Raw genomic sequence first — 18,253 nt, 5'->3', positions numbered from 1 at the left:
ACCCCCTGAAGTTAGCCCCCAAGCAGCAAATATTAACATAAAGAGGAACAAGGTGTGCTGCACTGTGGTACTGGGGAAACTTTGAGGGCTTCTTTACCGTGCTGTGAATTCAAGTGTCTCCCTTGCAGGGCTGGTGAAGGCATGTTATCTGCCACTGCCTGGGATTTGTAACTGCTATTGAGGCAGAGTTGGGGAATCTGTGTCAGGGAGCTGCTGAGAGCATGTTCCCAAAAGGCACATCAAGAAATAAACAAGAAAGCCTGGGAGTTTTCATCCCTGAGGCTGCCTGGGTACCTGCAGGTGCCCCTGGCTGAATTTTGTGTCCTGAAATTAGTCAGGAAGGAGTTAATGTGTGTGCCCTGTGAGACAGTCAGAACAAGTGCATCCGAAACTCCAGCAATCAGAGGCAAGCAACAATTACTAACGCCTCGGCATTTAATGTGGCAGATCGCTTACGCCCCCAGTTATATTGTGTGTTCAATTCCAGAGCACTCGGAGTTGTCAATCAGTAGGTCCATAGATCATGGCGACCTTAGCATCATGTCAAGGGGCTTCACTCCATCAGGGATAATGAACATCTCCCACCGGTTTCTTCTCATCAGTCATTTGAGATCCAGAAGTTCATCATGCAAATGACAAACAATGTTAATTTTCTGCAAATAATTCCTCCAGATGTCCACGGGATTCCAGCACTCCTTGCCCAGAACAGTAAAATATGTTTGTCTTCCTCCCTATAATTCATCACCAGGCCCACAAATCTCCCCAAAGTCTCTATAAACAAAGCGGGAGGCAGAGCACAGAGGATAATAGTTCACTGCAGATGTGTCTCGCAGTCTCTCTGTGATGCACGTGGGGAAGGGAGTGGTGGAAGAGGTCAAGAAGTTTCTTCTCAGGTGGGCTGACTTTGGCTGCACTTAGTCTTGCAAATACAGTGAGGGTGATGGTCTGAGCCGAGCTTCGCACAAACAAGTCGGTGTGGGAGGAGAAACTGGGGAGGAATATTTATGGGCTTAAAATTTAGGTCTGGCATGCAGGAATGGCTAGATCTGGAGTGAAACCTGCTGCAAACGTTGTCTTTGTCACTAGGGGACTCTCCATCGGATGGTTAGGCTTTATCATGGATCTGTATCGAGCTGTGTTTTCTGAGGAGTACCCAGGCAAATAGGCAGAATTTGGTTTCCCAAGTATCTCTTGGCTCCCTGAACTCCAGATCCAGTCAAAAATATACGAAGAGCTCAAATACAGGGAGGTTTGGGCCACAGAGCACAGAAGACGTTTTGCCTTGAATAAATTTGAAGGTAAGATGCAGGAACTGGCTCCAAGCAATGTATCTGGAATCGAGCAGGCCCACGATGAGGCAGGCAACAAAGTGGCTGTATTTTTCACTCGCGCAAGAGGTCAACAGGCAGCCAGGACGCAACTCCAAGGAGGATGGCGTGCAAATCCTGGGCTCCAGCCCATGTTCCGAGGAAGGTAAAGTTCAGGAGAGCCTGGGGGCACCCCCGTTTGCCTTAGGCTTGAAAAGCTTCTGTACCTGTGATTTATTTGGTTTGATGTATAACAATATTTAACTTGGTTGGATACAGATAGATATACGTATTGTTTTATTTGGTTGGACATGGACAAAACCATGGACATGCCCAAATGCTTTCTCCTCTGGCTACTGAGAGCACCCAGCTGTGTGCTCATGCCTTGTGTTAGCACCCATGAAGCTATGAGTCAGCCTGGAGGCTCGGTCTTCAGTTACAGCGTGGAAGTGGCCTGGCCTGGAGACGGGACTGGCTCGGCACGGGTGAACAGTGGAGCCAGCAGCTCAAAGCAAGGCTTGCACGTGCCGGAGGAGAGAGAGCACCTGAGCCTCCGTGGGAGGTCCTGCGAGGGCACGAGGAACCTTGCCGATGGCACAGCGAGCAGCGTGCAGTGGGTGAGTCACTTAGCAGAGTACAGCTTGGAACGCTCTTGGAGCATCCTCTTGACTTCAGCAGGGCTTTGCTTTGACAGGTAGGTATTGCTGCTCTGCTCTTCCTGATCTCTTTGCCACAACCCTAGCAGGCCCAGCTTTGATGTGGCTTTTTCCTCTCCATTCCCCGCCACTCCTGCCAGCCCTCAAAGCACGCGCCTGCTCTCTCCCTTGTTGGCCTTTTCACACTGGAAGGGCTTTTAAAGGTCCCTCTAAGCAGCAGCTGCTGTGTGGCTTTTTGGGTTTTTTTGGTGTTTTTTATGATGAGCTGGAAATTAATTTCTTTTTCACTGGCATTGGACTATCTGTTCCCCGTGTCACAGTGCAAAATGAGCTCGTAACTCTCTTGACTGCCTCGTGGCTGAGTTATAGGGTCTTCTGTAGCATAGCCCAAAGGGTTTAATTTAACTGTGGATGTTTTGAAGAAAGCAGTGGAGATCTGACAGCTGTCTAGTGCTTTTGCTGTCTGTACACTTGGAAAGTTTTTTCGTAATGTTTGACTGAAAGGTTCCTTGTTTTAAATCAAGCTTAGAATTTACTGTCCTTTCCACAGGTAGGGAAGAGTGGTTTGGTTTTTTTCCCCTTTCCTTTTTCGCTTTTCTGAAGACGGTAACCATGTCTCCGTCCTCTCTAGACCAAGCATCGCAAATGCTTTCCATCTCTCCTTGCCAGCCATCTCCTATAGATTTCCAGTCACTGTTGTCTGCCTCCTTTGGACTGTCTCCAATTGCTCATACTGTCTTGGAGATCAGCATCCCAAACTGGACAACATGTTCCAGCTGAGATCTTAACAGTGCAGGAGGCATGTGAGCACGATTTGGATCGCCTACGCATGACATCCATTTTGTGCTTTGATCCTGGTTGCCCTTGGCATGATCTTGAGCCTGGTTTGGGGCAAGTGGGGTGAAGTGTTTCAGTTACTGTCTAGCCCACCTGTTGTTGTCTCCTTGTCACTACACACAGACACTAATAAGACCATCTGTTGTAGGAACCTGTGTCGTGGATCGGGGATGCTTGGGTGAGCTAATATGAAAGGACAAAAGACGCGGTCTGCTTGCAGGAGCTGAAGCTCGTTAACCCCCCTGCAGATGCTCCTCCATATAGGCTCCTTCATGAGACTATTTACAGGGTGGTTTAATGTGCCTATTAATATGCAACCTGTGTTGAGTCCCATCTTAGCTGATTTGCCGTAGCTTTCCCAAGTGTCTGCTTGCAGCTGGATCAATGCCATGTGGGTTGCTTGTCTGCAAGTCTAGAGACTGGAGGAGCCACCGGTGACTTGGATCTAAACCCCCTGAAGGGTTTGGGATTAGTCCCTGGGCATGACACCAGGGCCTTTGCAGCCTGTTTAGTGTTCCCTCTGTATGGGAAGGAACCGGTAGGGTTGTGTCCACTGGAGCAGTCTTTGACTCCCAGAGCTGTGGAGGAGCCATGGGGAAAGAGACAAAGTCCTTGCTCTTCCCTCATCCCTAGCTCTGCCTTTTTGTAATTTCTCCTTACAACCATCAGCTGACTCGTGTTGTTTTTTTTAATGCCTAGTTTGGTTTTGGTCCTCTTAATGGTAATAACATCTTAATGACACTGTCCCGTGGCATTGTTCCTAGCAGGGAAGCATCTAATCCTATAGTATTTACTTAGTTCAATGGGTCACTGGTTTTACTGGACTTGCGTGAAGGACGTGATATGGATCCAAGTGCAGTTCAGGGGCTGGGCTATGTCTTGGGCTTTTGCAAGTGATTCTGTTTCCTCCAGCTTGACTTTGGGGTGTGGAGAACAAAGCTGAGATACCTGGTTGTGAAACAGGATGGCAGTGACAGCCGTGAGCAGGGGAGGGTTTGATCCCAGCCTGCCTGCTTGCAAAGCTAGCCCAGCTGGAGGCAGAAGGGAGGGCAGGTCCAGCCAGCAGCTGGAAAAGATGAGTAGGAGTCCTCAACCTCCTGAGGGAAGGAGGGACTGAGATCCTCCAGTTGTTCTCCTCCTCCTGTTCAGGACTGGGCCCAAACTAGAGCGTGGTTCTGACAAACCCTGAAGGCCTTACGGCACTCTAGCAGCAAGGATGGAAATGCAGATTTGTTGTGATGCACTGGCGCAACTCCTCAGGTGCTGCTTGTGTGAGCACCAGATGTGCTGCCTTTGATGTAACCTCTGCTTCGGTGGAAATGACCAAAGAAGAACCTGCAAAATCCCTAATGTTTCTCAGGAGTTTACCCCCAGATGTGAAAATAAATGCGTGTAACTGGCTTGTCTGACCTTTAACAGAGTGTTTTAGGTAATCATCTGTTTCTGGCTTCACGTGGATGCTGTTTGCACTCCAAATACTGACAAGCTCTGTGGGACAGCCCCATCTCCACCTCAAGCTCATCTCCTGGAGTCAGGCGATTAGATGAGACTCTCTTTCATCTAAGTGCTTTTTTTATCTTTCTGATTTGCAGAGGGACGCTGGCAGATAGCATCTTTAAAGGTAAGGAAAATGGAGCCAACATTTTGTGTTTCAGAAATCTCATTATTTTCCAACTAATATGCTGATTTTGGATGCTGGGCTTTGCCAGTGACACAAGGGTCATTGCTGAACAAAGCAGAAGCAGGTCCCTCCTGAAGAAGCCTGCGCAGGTAAAATAGGCATTTTCTATGGGTGGAAAACATGAATTATCTGGGTCATGTCAAGGAGTGAGGCACTGTGGGTAATTTCCCTTCGACTCTGACTTGATGGTAGCTTTCACAGGAGGAAAAAGTGTGTTTTAAGAACTTACTTGATACTGATCTGTCCGGAGTGCTTTTCCCAGGCTGGATTTGGGGAGGGATTATCTCAGATTTTCATTTAGTTCTGAAATCCTGCGTATTGGTTTTATAAACTAAAACCTCTTCGCAGCAGGTTACTGCTTCTGTCTTGTTGTTTTAGCTTGATGCATAGGAAGGAATTTAAATTTTCTGGACGGACGGGGCCCGTACCTCACCAGGGTAAACTGGTATCGTTCAAATATTTAAAGGCAGGTGCATCAATACTGGCAGCTGAGGATCTGGCTGGCTTTGATTAAAATCTGATCAAGATTACTCAGCCTTACCAAGGGACTCAGATTACCAGTCTATAAAAAGAAGAGGAGAGGACATTAAATATAAAAATAATCCAATGAAGGACACGAAGCTAAACTCATTGCAAATTGAACAATAATGAAAACATCCTCCTTAAACAGGTGGAGGGCAGCAGGGCTTGCAGGTGAGCACTGGGCTTGGAGCTACGGCTCAGGCAGAAATATTGCTGTCGGGTTTCTTGTGGCTGTGGCCTTGTCTTTTAAAAGCAATTTTTTTTTTTTTTTTTTTCAAAGGAGAGCCTTGCTCATTAGAAAATCCCCAAGGAAGTATTGCGGGAGGAGATGTGGGTGACAAATCCTTTGGAAAATCCTTGTCTCTGCTTCCTCAGGAGGCCTGGGCTAGTGCCAAATCTCACTAGCAAAGAGGCGATTGAAGCTGAGGAACAGAAAATCAACTCTTACGGATTTCAAGATGTGAAATGTGCGTTCGTCTTTAGGGTTTCTTAGAGTGGTTGAACTTCAGCTCTCCCCTTCCATCACAGTATGTTTTCCCCTTGGTTCTTCATTCTTTTTTAAATATAAAGCATATTTAAGGAATACTATTATGCCATGTGATCAGACTTTATGGCTGACGACTGCTAGGGACACTGCAGCAAGCCCTTTGCTTGCTGAGTGGTCAGCAGTGGTGGCCTTTTCCAGGAGTCTGTCAAACCACTCGGCACTTGTCTAGCTTTCCCAAGATTCCTTACACATGCGGTCCCTAAACTGGGTGAAATCTGGTCTTCCCTGTGCTGCTTTGAGGTAGCTGTGTAGCTGCTGGTAGGGTAGGTAGACCCCCAAACCCTACTGAGGGCAGCAGATGTCTGTCTCCTCTTTGTGGAGCACACTGGCTTGCTCAGTGGGCTGCCTTGGATGGGAAGTACATCCCTTGCTGTTCCCCGTTGGAGACATGTGGAAGGAGATCTGTGGGGACTGCAGGGCTCGTGAGCAGTGTGTCCTTTTGTATCCAAGACAGGCAACGCTGAACAAGATGCATGGTGAGCTAGCTGGTCTGGGAGTCCTCTGGGGTGACTGGGAGATGCTTTGACTATGTGAGAGGACTCTGGAAGCCTGGAGAGTGAGACTGAGCGGACTTAAAAATACTGGTGGCTTAAACTGATGCATCTTAAGATGCCAGAGGAAAGGCAAGGGGCTGGTTGTGGGACCTCCTGGGCAATTATATACATGAATGGTCAGCGATATCGCCTGAATGCACCAGCAGCCTGTCCAGCTTTCTTTACTCGGAATTAGGGTCAGATGAGGATAAGATTGTGTTTTAATAAATATTTGCTAGCAAGAGCTTTCCCTTTCCCCCTCCCCCCTAATATTGTTAATTTTCCTTGCAGTAACACGTGCATTGTTCAGCTTCTGTTGCTCCATGTGTCGTGCTCCGTTACTCGATCTCACTCGCAGCCGCAGAGCGGGGGGAACGCTGCCAAGGCTTTTTCTGGGAATTTGCTCTGGTCCTGCTACTTCCCTGGGTGTGCTCAACTGATGTGTTTTATCTGCAGGGGAATAAAATGCTCAACTGTCAGCTTCTGAACGGACTATCAGAGACTAAGGCAGGGACCAGCTGCTCCTTCCTCTCTGTGCGTGGGTGCCCACATACACATCATGGCCATGGCAAGTTTGGGGTGGTGACTTTTTGGGAGAGAAAAAAGTTGCTAAGCAGTAAATGTGACCTTCTTGCCCTATTTTAAAAGATGTGAGACTTTGCTTAAACAGCCTTAAAATAAAGGTGCTTCCCCCACCTCAGTCCTTTCCCGGGTACAAAAATGGGGGCTACAAGCAGCTGTGATACCCTGTGGAAGGGCACCCCATTCTCTGTCTGAGATGCAGTTGTATTTTCTCTTGGGCTGGGTGTGAAGAGCGTTTAAAAACATGGTTAATTGAAATGCATTGGTGAACTTTTAAAACACCTGCTTGCTTGTTGGAGACACGATTACACTTGCCCAGACTAAACCGCTGCAGGAAAGGTGGGGATGCAGTGCTCTCTGTGGCTGGCTGGGCTGTTCCTTTGTTAGCATGGGGCTGGATTTCTGATGACTCAGAAGGGAGCTCAGCTGCCTCTCGGTTATTTGCAGATCTGAAGATCAGTGATACTGTGGTTACGAAGCAGGGCTCTGAGCATTGCATTGAGCAGAACAGGGACCAAAAGCCACCTCAGTCTCAAAGTGCGTAGAAAAACAAGCAGCTGAGGGTTCCCAAGTGTCAGGTTTGCACAGGGCACTCGCAGCCAAGTCCTAGAAAAATAATAAAATGGATGCTAGATATGGGATTGTTGCTGCTTGCCTCAATTTCTTTCAGGCCATGGGAGAGAGCAGGGGGAATTAAACATGTGAAGCTTCTGTTTGAACCATCTGAAATAGGTAGGAATAAGAGATTAATATTGTGCAAAAACAGGGGCTTGACTACCTGCAGGAGCTGGTGATACTGAGTATCTTATACTTTCTGCTTTGTAAATCTTTCATCGTGTGGAATCTTCTATCAAATACCTTTGTACCTAAAGCCTGAGGAATATTTGACGGGAAAGCCCCTTTTCTTGTGGGACATGCCTGCGAGCCTTTTCTACTGTCTAACAACAACTGCAGAGCTCTTGGCCACCAGAGCGGGCCAGAGTTACACTGGCACAGGACTGGTAAGCAGTGGTCACTAGTTTGAGTTGCTCCATGACCCCCTATGCCTGCAGCACCCAGGGTTGCAGAGCCTGTGTGCGCTCACTCACGATGTTGAACCTCAGCTCTGGGTGCTGTAGGTATCTCCAGGCCATGCTTTGAGCTCTGCAACTATCTTTGACCCTCTGTCCTCCCTGGGTTTCCTCTCTGAGGTCTCTAAGAGGTGGACAGGTCAGATGCCCACACCCAGCTGTAACACCCTTCCTTCTTGCCTTTCGTTTGCTTCCCTGAGAAAACAGCTTTAATGTGGTTTTGGCTCCTTTCTTGCCCACCCCTAATAACTTTCCGGCCTGATGGCTGATTGCAGCTGTACGTGCCAGAGATTTTAAAGATAACGAGTTCCTACCAGCTTGATATAAATAGAGGGCCAGGGAGAAGACTTCATCTTTGCCCCTCTCTGCCAAGGGAGTTCAATCCTTATCAGTCCAAGAGCATCTGTGTGTGAGAGAGCAAGGAAGAAAGAGATGTTGTGAATGCCTGTGGGGAAAACTGCTTGGAGCCGGTATCCTACCGCACCCTGGAGAATCCCTCCGTGATGTGTAACTCCATGGGAAATGGAAGTATTGCTGGCCCTGCTACAGGCTGAGCACTGTGTGAGACTTTCTGTTGCTTGCTTTCACCGCAGCCTTTCATCGGAGGCTGGAAGCAGCGATGTGTGTGGTATTGCTGGCCTGACTCGGAGCAGAATGCTCAGGAACAGGAGCCTGGCACTGAAGCAGAGGGTTGCAGCCTGCTTCCCAGGGGGATGTGGCTGTTTTAGGCTCTGGCTGGTTGTCGGGGCAGCTTTCCCCTGCAACAGCACTTGCTTTTTCTGTGCAATAGCTACCGTTTCTAGGGTGGTTCTCTGGCTCATCACCCAGCTCCTTTCCTGCCCTCTTTGGCTTCTGCAGAAAGCTGTTTAATCAAGGGTGTATCAAAATCCATCTGTCTACACTGGTGTCAACAACTTAGCTTCAGGGACATTTTAAATAATTTTCTTTCCACGCTTTATAATGGATTTCATTGCTGAGGGGATGGAGAGCAGGGCAGAAAAGGTATTTTAATTACATCTGTTTGTGGCATCTTGCAGGCTTGCCTTGTCGGTTGCTCCGGCACGGCACGGCACCATTTAGAGTCCACTTTTGCCAGCACAGTCGTGTTAGCTGGGGGTTTACTGATCACAGAGGAAAATACTGATATTTTACTCCTGACATCACCTTGGGGCTGTGTCTTCTTTCTCTGCCTTGCTTTTGTGGCATCAGCTTCTTCCACGTTAGAGGATTCCAGTCCTTCCATATCATGTCACTTAGAAGCAGGAAAACACAGTCACCTGCCCTATAGTGTGGGACTCGTATATGGGCAGAGCAGAGGTGCTTTCCTTGCTCTTACGAGAACCGGCCTTACTGCAAGGGAAGTGTTCCTTGGAACGCTTTCCCTAGCTCACATCTTGGTTTCACAGCCTGACAACATAAAAACAGCTTCCCTTTTTCTCATTTAAGCAGGGGAAGAATGAAACTCTGTCTCCAGCCAGACTGTTTGGTGGAAGAAGGAGGGAGTGAGACAGGGGAAGCTGTTGGTCTTGCTGTGCTGAAACACCCTGACCAGACCCATGAGGCTGGATCAGCACGTGCAGTTAAGTCCTGGGACAGGCAGGAGGGCGGCAGGTGCACTACAGCACGTGTTTGGAAGCGCCTGCTCACCAAAGAAGAGGAACTCCAGCTGGGTGTGCATTGAAATGCCAATAACTATTGTACCTTTACATGGCTTCAGGTGTATTTTCACCAGCGCTAAGGGCTAGTGGTATCTGCAATGCTGCCTGCACGTTTTCTGGAGCATTCAGCCGGGAGCAGCTCCCAGTGCCCATACTCTGACCCATCTCCTTTTCAAACTGTTTAGCACGCAAGAGGCAGAAGCTGTTCAAATCTGGCCTGGGGTTTGGAAGAAGGAGAGTCCAATGAGGAGGAGGGCAGGTAATTTTTTTTCTGTGACTGATAATATGTGTTTCCATTCTTGCAAAAGCTTTTGGTTCTGATTTAATAGGAAACTTAATCCTCCATATCGACAATTTTTCAATGTTGGAATGTGTTTGTGTTCCTAACAGCACTCATCTGTGTCATTTCCTCCTCTTAATAGATATAACCTCAGCTGCAGATTAGCGAAGTGTTTTGTTTGTGATTCCTAGGTGCTCTACACTTGATGCATTGTCTTCCTACAGACGCAGGGCAAACTCTGCTCCTCCCTTCTGGCTTGGGTTGCAATGATGGATTAAGTAGGTAAGTAATAGAGTGGTAATGAGATAACCACTGACATCAAGCATTAACGTGGGAATAAATGAAGTTACCATCCAGAACTAATGGCCTGAACTATCACTGGGTTGTAATTAATGAATGTGGTGGCTGAGATTTACAAGGATATTTTAGGATGCTGCCTGCATGCAGCTTTGGGTTTTATGGCTTGGTTGGAGAGAAATCAGTTAATGCCAAGAACTTAATGAATGGGCAGAAGCTGTTCTTTGTCAGTTTGTAGTGCCCCTTTCGTGCAAGAGGCTAGACTGGCACATGTGGAGTATCTGCCTTTTCTTTACTTCAGCGGGTGGAAGAAGTTAGGATGCTGTGGCCTCTGACTAACTCTTTAGTGCCTAGTAGAGGTGTTGCAAGGTATCTTGAAGGTCTTGTTTCTTCTGTTTTATTAGGGCAGGGTAGCAGGTGTCTTGGTGGAAACAGTACATTTGAAATGAACCCTCACAGCAGGCTGACAAGCTTGTTTCTACATAGAGGAGACTGTGGGTGGTGGGGATTCTCCAGCCAGGACCTCTGAACTGTGCGATGACAAGCTGCCCTGTTCTGTCCCATGAAGGTAGGGAATCTAGTTCCTGCTTCAGGTCTTCTCCTCCCTGCAGCAGTGGCTCCATCACCTGCATGTCACCCCCTCCCTCGCCCTGCGGTATCACTGTGGTGTCCCGTGTGGTCCGATGGCTGCCTGCACCCAGCGTGTGAGCCTCCTGGAGCAGGAGTGGAGATGTCCAAGCTGCATACGTGCAGTGTGCCCAAGCTCAAGGGGCCTTGTCTGGAGAGGTATCCCTCGCTCCTCACATCGCTTACTACACATGTGACCCTGCTAAACACTTCTCAGATGTGTGAATAACACTTTTTGTGGTGGTTGCTAGGCTCTTGCAGAAAACACAGCAGAGCAGTCAAAATTCTTCATGTTAATTAGAAGGAATACTCCAGCCATCTCACTGCTGCCTTCCTCATCTTTCCATGGCAACACTCTCGCTACAGCAGCCCAGGTGCTTGTGGTTGGATATAGTGGGATTTTTTGAGTCCTCTGTCTTCCAAATTGCCCCTTGGAGCATGGAAGGAACATCTGTATGTTTAAAGTATGGGCATCATGTGATACATCAAATAGCTTCCCTTGGTGTAACCATATTCCTTTTTTATGCTGTCAGGGACAGAAAACTTTGGAAACGTGCCTGAATCAAACCCTTGCAATTTCTTTGGTGGGAAGAGCTGTTGCCCTGTTTTTTTAATGGGAGAGAAAGGCGCTGAAAGAATCCTGAGTGTTTCTCTTCCTTCCCATTGGCCTGAGCCATCACACTTTCCTGTGAGCTGGAGAAAGAAGAGGGATCACAGGTCACAGCATCTGGTGAGCAACGGAAAGGACAATCTTTATTTCTCCTGCAGAGCCCAGCCTGGATGGAGCTGTGATGTCTCCTGAAAGAGAGACTGGTGGCTGGAAGGAGCTGGAGGTGAGAAGAGGGAGAGTGGACAGGAGAGGGAAAGCTCAGGCATTGCATCGTCCTCACCTCTGCTCCCTGCTGCGAAGGAAGGTGTGCGGGACACGTGAGACAGCACAAGTGGGGCCACTGCCTGCTGGGCGATGCTCAGCTCCCGGCAAGGGATGCGGTGTGCATCGCAGAGCAGAGGGCTGGCGTGGAGGCCAAGGTGTTCTCTCTTCCTGCTCCCCACCTCTCCGAAACATTCTCCCTGTGTATTCTGGCACTGTTATTTCTTTCAGGACCTGTTGTACAGGCATTTTGAATGATTCTGGGGGAAAATGAGGCTCAGATGTCCAGTGATGAACCCAGCCCAAAGCTGCTCAGACACGGGGTTGCCGCTTTGCCTGGAATCGTTACGTTTCCTTGGCTCAGGCTCGGTAGTTCCCTTCGGAGCTGAACAGGAGGAAGAAATTTCCACCTGCTGGATCAGCGCAAACCAAGACCCAAACTGAACAAAGAAAGGACAGTGTGTTCAGGGATATGTAAATCCTTCTCCCCCAGCTTTGGGAAGTTTATTGCCCTCAACAAAGTACACAGTGTGGCTGTCATTCCTGAGGAGCCCAGGTGGGCCGTTATGTGACAAGGGAAAATTACCCAGGCTGTTCTGCAGAAGGCAAGTGAGCAGGAATTTTCCTCTGACCGGTTCAGGACAAAGTTAATGTAGGGGAAGCCATTAAAATTAATGCTGGTAAACAAGAATAAAAACCAGCAGGGTTGTAACAAAATTTGGACCAGATTGGGTTTCCCAGCTGTCGGTGCTGCACGCCATCTTAAAGGCAGCAGGCGGAGGGAGTGGGAAAGCCGAGCTCAGAAAGCTTTTGTTGGAGGGGGCTGTGAGGTAGTGTTGGGGACGTCTGGGCTCTGGTGGCACCAGCTTTGTGGTCCAGTCTTTTTCTGGGAAGCAGTGATGCCGTTTTGTGTGATGGTCATTACGTTTTGTATCTATTCACCTAATGGTTACCTGCTCTCCTCCAGAGGCTGCCCTCAACGTTCAAGCCCTGCTCCTGGCCCCTGGGAACGTGCCCGCGTGCGGCTGCTGGCTGCCGGTGTTTTGTGTGAGGATCTCTGGGAGCATACCCTGGGCTGTGACTCGCGCCAAGGAGCTGATCCTGAGGTCAGCAGGGAAAGGTGCAAAGGGGCACGGGGATTCCCCTCTCCGTTTCATCTGCCCCAGTGTGAATGGGAGCACGCTCAGGCTGGGCAGAGTGAGGGTTACTGGGGACATCGGTCCTCTGTACTGGGAGGAAGGCTCAGGTTTGTTGCCTTGCCTCGTCCTGGTGGTGGGTATGGGCTAAATGGGACCCGGAGCATCCCAGGGAAAATACCTTGGCACAGGAGCTGTGTGTTACTGCAGTTTTCTAAATAAATGGCTTTTTCCAACCCCACACATACTAACATAAGCCAGTCAACTTCTCCAAACCTCCTAGCACCAGGTAGTCATCTGACTTGATGCTTTTGAATAGGTCAAACCTAGTATAACCAAACCAAAATTTCTAGCCCTGGAATTGAAGTAATGGCTCATATTTTCAAGTGACCACTGATTTGATGGTGGTGGCAAGAAGGGAGAGGTCCAAAAGCAGTTAGCTGCTTTCTTGCAGTGCCTGAGAGACCTGGATAGTATGATTGAAAAGAAAGAAGGCAACAGCCTCATCTCTGAGCACAGCCATCTTCAGCACAGAGGAGCAATGTCAATGCCAACAGCTATAGAAAACTCCTGTCAGTGTAAACAGCAGCAGAAAGATCCTCTGGTTCCTCAAGAGGCATCATATACCTTGTATCTCCCTAGTGAGGCTGTGTTTGCTCAGATGTCAGTGGTTTTGATGGCCCTGACCTGGATGGTCAGGTTTTGCCGGATGGGTTCAGTGCTGGTGGATTCCCGGTGCAGCAACTTGCAAAACGAAGCTGCTGAGGTAAAGGTCTGTGGTACCTCCAGCCAAGTGCAGGGAACTAGGGCTGGATGTCTGAAGTCTTCCTCATCAAAGAGATGAAGAAAAGTCTGGGCAGGTCAAGACTAATGCTGGAATGGAAGGCAGCGTGGAGAGAGGCCCAACACACAAGTCTTCCTTTGGAACCCTCATCCCTGGGGGAATCCGCAGGCTGTCTCTATGGGGAGACATCAGCCCTTTTCTCCACTCAGCTGGCAGGTTGCTGTCTCAGAGGTGCTGTAGGTGAAGTGGGCAGAGATGGAGAGATTGCTTTTGTTTTTTGTGAGGCATCACCAAAGAATCAAGGTGACAGAATTATTTTTGTGGAAGTGACTATGAAATATTTTTTCATTTTGATTATTTGAAAACTGAAACTGTTCATGGGTTTTAAAATTCATGTCCCCTCCGGGTTGCTTTGTTTTGTTTTGTTTCTTATTCCCTCCGCCTTGCTCCTCAGAGGGAACCATCCAAACCTACACAGTGTGTTATTTCTTGAGGAAATGCAATCGTTTGCCAGTCAAACCTAAGCTGCAAGTGCTTCTGGTGATTAATTTGTCTGAGAAATTTAAAAAAGCTTAGATGGAACAGAAACCATGCTGGTTCAGGGAGAGCTTTCTTGTGTTTGAAGACCCACTTGAGTGGGGGAGTTGTTTCAAAAGCTTTTTATTTGAAAAAGAAAATTTTTATAGGCTTTGTTTGGGAGTCTTGGGCTCCAGCCATTCTTCTGTTGCAGCTTCTTGTAGGATACCAAGATCTGGAGCCTGGCCATCCTGGTTCCAGCTTCCCATGCCTGCCTCGTTGCACTGCATTGCTTCACTCTCTCACAGAGTCCTACGTCTGGAGTCCTTTGCTCTCTAGAGACATCACTTCTGCAGACTGGGATGGAGGTGATGCCGTCTTTGCCTTGACTATACTTTGTACCAAGTCTTCCTGAAGAACGAGGGTCATATGGGTGCAGAGCTGTGTCTCTCAAGTGCAGCAGGGACCTCCTGCTATCGCACAGTGAGGGGTCCAAGTCCCCCTATAACGTTCATCATTGTAGTCTGCTCAAGCTCCTCACCACCAAGAACCTCTTTCTGAGGTTTCCCAACATCCAGCAAGGTTCAGGGCCAGGCACCAGAAAGGCCGATTCAGTAGTAACCACCACAAAGTCCCCTGCAGAATCTCTCCTTTGACCTTTGGTTTCCCTGTCTATAAAACAAGAATGTTTTAATGGTGGTGTGCTCTTGGAAACATGGCTTTCTTTTCCTTCATACGACAAGGACTTGTGGAAAACCACCAGGCAATGACTGAAATCAGATGAGCTGATCTGCCACATCCCAAGAATAATCCTGGGTTTCAGGGCTATTATCTCCATGGATGGCCCAGAGAGCTAGCTTGATTTTGGAGGCAACATGCCCCATGGAAACAGGACTGTGCTGGAGAGGCTTGGGCAACGGGGATGCTTCACGTGGGACGGGAGCCGTGGCAAGTGCCTGTGGGTTTGGAAATAGAGCAAGAAGGGGGCCGGATAGAGGAGCCTACCTACTCCTGTTGCTGACTGCTCTGTGAGCTGCTGGCTCTGCTGCCTGGCGCCGGCCAGATCCACAGCGTAACTGCTCATCTCCAGTTCCTGCCTCCTCTGTGCCCCACGTGCTGCTTCTCCTATAAATAGCCCGGCGGGAAGCAGAGCACAGAGCCACCGCAGATGGCCCCCAGTTCCACGTGCAGTCGGGTGTGAGATCCCAGACAGGGGCTGTCAATTCCTTGCCTTGAGCCACCCATGAAACCTCATTAAAAATGGTGTCCTCTTCCTTAACCCCCGTCACCCTCCGTTCCCACTTCAACTTGCCTGCATTCAAGCACCCTTATTAAACATGCACTTCTAAGCAAGGAGCGCTGACTTTCCCTTAATTGAGGCATAATAATTAGAGCATTAACACATTAGGAGGGTGAGACAGCATGTTTAGCTTTTGTGATTAATTATCTGAGGATTGTAATAAGTTGTTAAGACATTAATTACTCTGGCATGTTTATTGCTCTTTATTGCAGAACAGACACTTGGTAGCAGCAAGTGTGGGTTCGTCTGGAAATACAGCGAGAAGCGGGCTGGAGGAGGGAGCCCACCTACTCATCCACGGAACAGGGAGCTGCTGGTGGTGGGGACATCTTCCTGGGTGGACCTTGGTGACCAACTAGGTTTATTTTACGTCCATCTCCAGGAGGCCGCAGATGGATAGAAAAGGTATCTGAGTCCCTTAGGACAATCTAGGATTTGGAAGGTCCTTTCTGATCTTTTCACCTAGATTTTTCTCCTCTTTCAAATGAAGTGCTTCCCTCCTGATGGTTTGAGCTCCTCCTCGTTTGCATTTTTGCATTTCCAAGTCTGGTCAGTGCGGCTCAGTCTCTGTTTGGAGCTTACCAGGAAAGTTGTCTGTAATAAAGACAGGCTGAAGTTCAGCATGTCAGCAGGGGTCAAGAAATGAACCAGGGCTCCAGTGCCCTCCCTTACCCCTCCACTGGATAAATTTTCTTCTGGAGAATTGGGACTTAGGTTAGGGAGGGGTGTTGCTCCAGTGGCAGGAGAGGTTTGGGCTGCCATAGCCTGCTCTTTACACCACAAGCTGCTCTGTGGCCCCTAGACAACTCCACGCTGGTGGGTCACATTGGGTCTAATGGCAAAATTCAGGCCTGGAGCGTGGGTAGGTCTTGTATGCTCCTGAAATTCTGAAATAGAAAAAGCAGCCAAATCAGTAGGAGGACATGGTGGGCCTGTTCCCAGCCTTCTGCTGTTCCCCTGAAATATGCATGGTGCCAGACCCTCCTTGCCCTAGCCTCCCTCTGCAGTTATCTGGGCAGGGGACAGCACAGGAGACATGCTGGCAGCCCCACCTACTGTCATGGATAAATAAATCTGGGAAGGTGATGAAAGACAAGAAGGTGGGGAAGCTGCGGGTGTGGTACGTTGATACAGATTTCCTTTGGGACCCCTTGGACCTGATGTTCCTGGTTTTCTAGGCTGTCACTTTGTCCTGTTACTGCAACACATGCTGTCTTGGGACAGCAGCTGATGGATGCAAGGGGCAAGGAGGGGGTCTTCTCTGTTGCCTTTTGTTAGAGTTAAAACACGTAGTGACAGTCTTTGCCTCCCAGGACTGACCCAGTGGTCTCTTTCCCCGTGGCTTCCACCAGCTTGAGCACCCGGTGTCACTGTCACTTGGTTGTCTGGGTGGCTGGGGAGGAAAAACCCCTTCCCTGTGTACAGGCTGGGATCCGTCTTGTGTCAGCTGAAGGCAATCTGCTGCCTTCAGCCCTCTGAAGCCCCTGCCTGCCTCTCACTCGCACAGCCTGGATTTGGCATTTGCTGTCAGGTACCTGCTTTCGGCATTCAGAGTATGGAAAGTGTCAGCCCAGCATTTCCCACTCAGCTCCTAGGGACAAAGCAGGTCATGACTTATGTGTTTTATCATTAAAAAGATAATTTCCTTTAGATGTGTGCAATAAGACAATGGCACTGACCTGTGATCTTGGCATTGTGCAGAATTAATGGTTTCCCTTTGCAGGTAATAAGCAGCAAATGTACACATTTTGGGGATATCTGAGTTGGCTTTTTTTTTTTTTCCCTTTTAAGACTGCTGTCGTCTTAGGCCAGACTTAATTAGCAGACCTCATTATTTCCTGAAATGTAACTTGACTTCCATTGAATGAGAATTGTTCAGTGGATGGGGAGCAGCAGAGCGGTGCTGCAATATTCATATTGTTTTAATTGCAACATTAACATTTCATGCCGCTCTTGGCATACTTTCATGTGCGGCCCTTTAGCTCAATGCAACACTGAAAGGTTGGATCAGAACGATTAGGATAGAGTGACTGGATTTCTGGATTTTCTTTTTTTTTTTTTTTTTTTTTTAATGAACGCAAGCCTGGATTCAATCCCTATTACTCCTTTTGTGGGGCAGAGCAGGGAGTCAAGCACCCCTGAAGTGTAAATCCTTTTTTTGGAATAAAAGATGTGCTGTAGTGCATGTTTAAATTCTCTTTTTGTAGAGCTGAAGCCCCGCAGGTACGAGCGATATGTGATCCACCAGGCTGATGGCACCTCCTGGGACTTGACCTTTACCGGGTGAATCAGAGAAGTCCTAAAATGCGTCTGGCCAGCTGAGCCAGTGTCACGTTATGAGCTGGAGGGAAAAAGACTATTTCCCACTTCTCAGTTACTTCCAGGGCTCTGGAATGCCTGAGGCTGGAAATGACACGGTAAACAGATAATGACTGGGTCAGTGCAGATCCTAAATGAGCACAGGGATTATACCCTGCCCTGTCCCCAGAATGCGGCGTCAGAAAACACTGAAGTGCTGGGCTCAGCCTCAGCAAGCGCCGCTCCCCTTCGCTGCCTTGCTGTGCACCATTCTGTGCCATACGCTTGCCGCTATTCGTTCCAGTACCAGAGAGTGGTGATGAGTGACGGGAGTTCCTGTCGAGGGCAACTCCAGGTTTCACCCTGGAACAGCCCAATGAGGGTCTCCTAATCGGGTCACTGAAAGGAGGTGAGGAAGGAAGACCAGCCAGCAACTCTAGTAAATGGCTTCTTGGTGTTGCTCTCCAGAAGCTGTATCACACTGCACGACGTGGGCACTGCTTGATTGTCTTTAAAGGAGAACCAAGAGGCTGTTGTGTCCCCTTCAGCCTTTAGGAGGAAGAGGAAGGATCACTGGGGCTTCCTCTGTCCTGCCGGGGGAAGGCTGAGCTTTGCACCCATCCTGCTGCTTGCCAGCCCTGTGCTGGCACCAGCTTGCAGGTCTGTGCTGAGCTGGTGAGTGGCTCTGGTCTGCAGCGAGGACCTGTGTGCAGAGGAAGAGGCCCCCTCTCACTCACAATAACAAGTACCA

At 48.8% G+C, this 18,253-nt stretch overlaps 1 long non-coding RNA gene across 2 annotated transcripts; it reads left to right on the top strand.

The window, feature by feature from the left end:
• Nucleotides 1–9,189: 9,189 nt before the first annotated feature.
• Nucleotides 9,190–17,010, top strand: LOC114015000 (uncharacterized). Of its 2 annotated transcripts, none has more exons than XR_003558722.2 (4): nucleotides 9,190–9,652; nucleotides 9,865–9,955; nucleotides 10,375–10,538; nucleotides 15,417–17,010. It is a non-coding gene; the product is annotated as an uncharacterized LOC114015000 (long non-coding RNA). The 2 variants fall into 2 exon arrangements; XR_003558721.2 differs by lacking the exon at nucleotides 15,417–17,010 and adding an exon at nucleotides 11,366–12,177.
• The last annotated feature ends 1,243 nt before the right edge of the window (nucleotides 17,011–18,253 follow it).

This window comes from Falco cherrug, chromosome 12 (assembly GCF_023634085.1).
Source record: "Falco cherrug isolate bFalChe1 chromosome 12, bFalChe1.pri, whole genome shotgun sequence".
In the NCBI taxonomy this organism is placed as follows: domain Eukaryota; kingdom Metazoa; phylum Chordata; class Aves; order Falconiformes; family Falconidae; genus Falco; species Falco cherrug.
The sequence above is the reverse complement of the archived record's forward strand: the minus strand, read 5'-3'. Positions and strand labels throughout refer to the sequence as shown.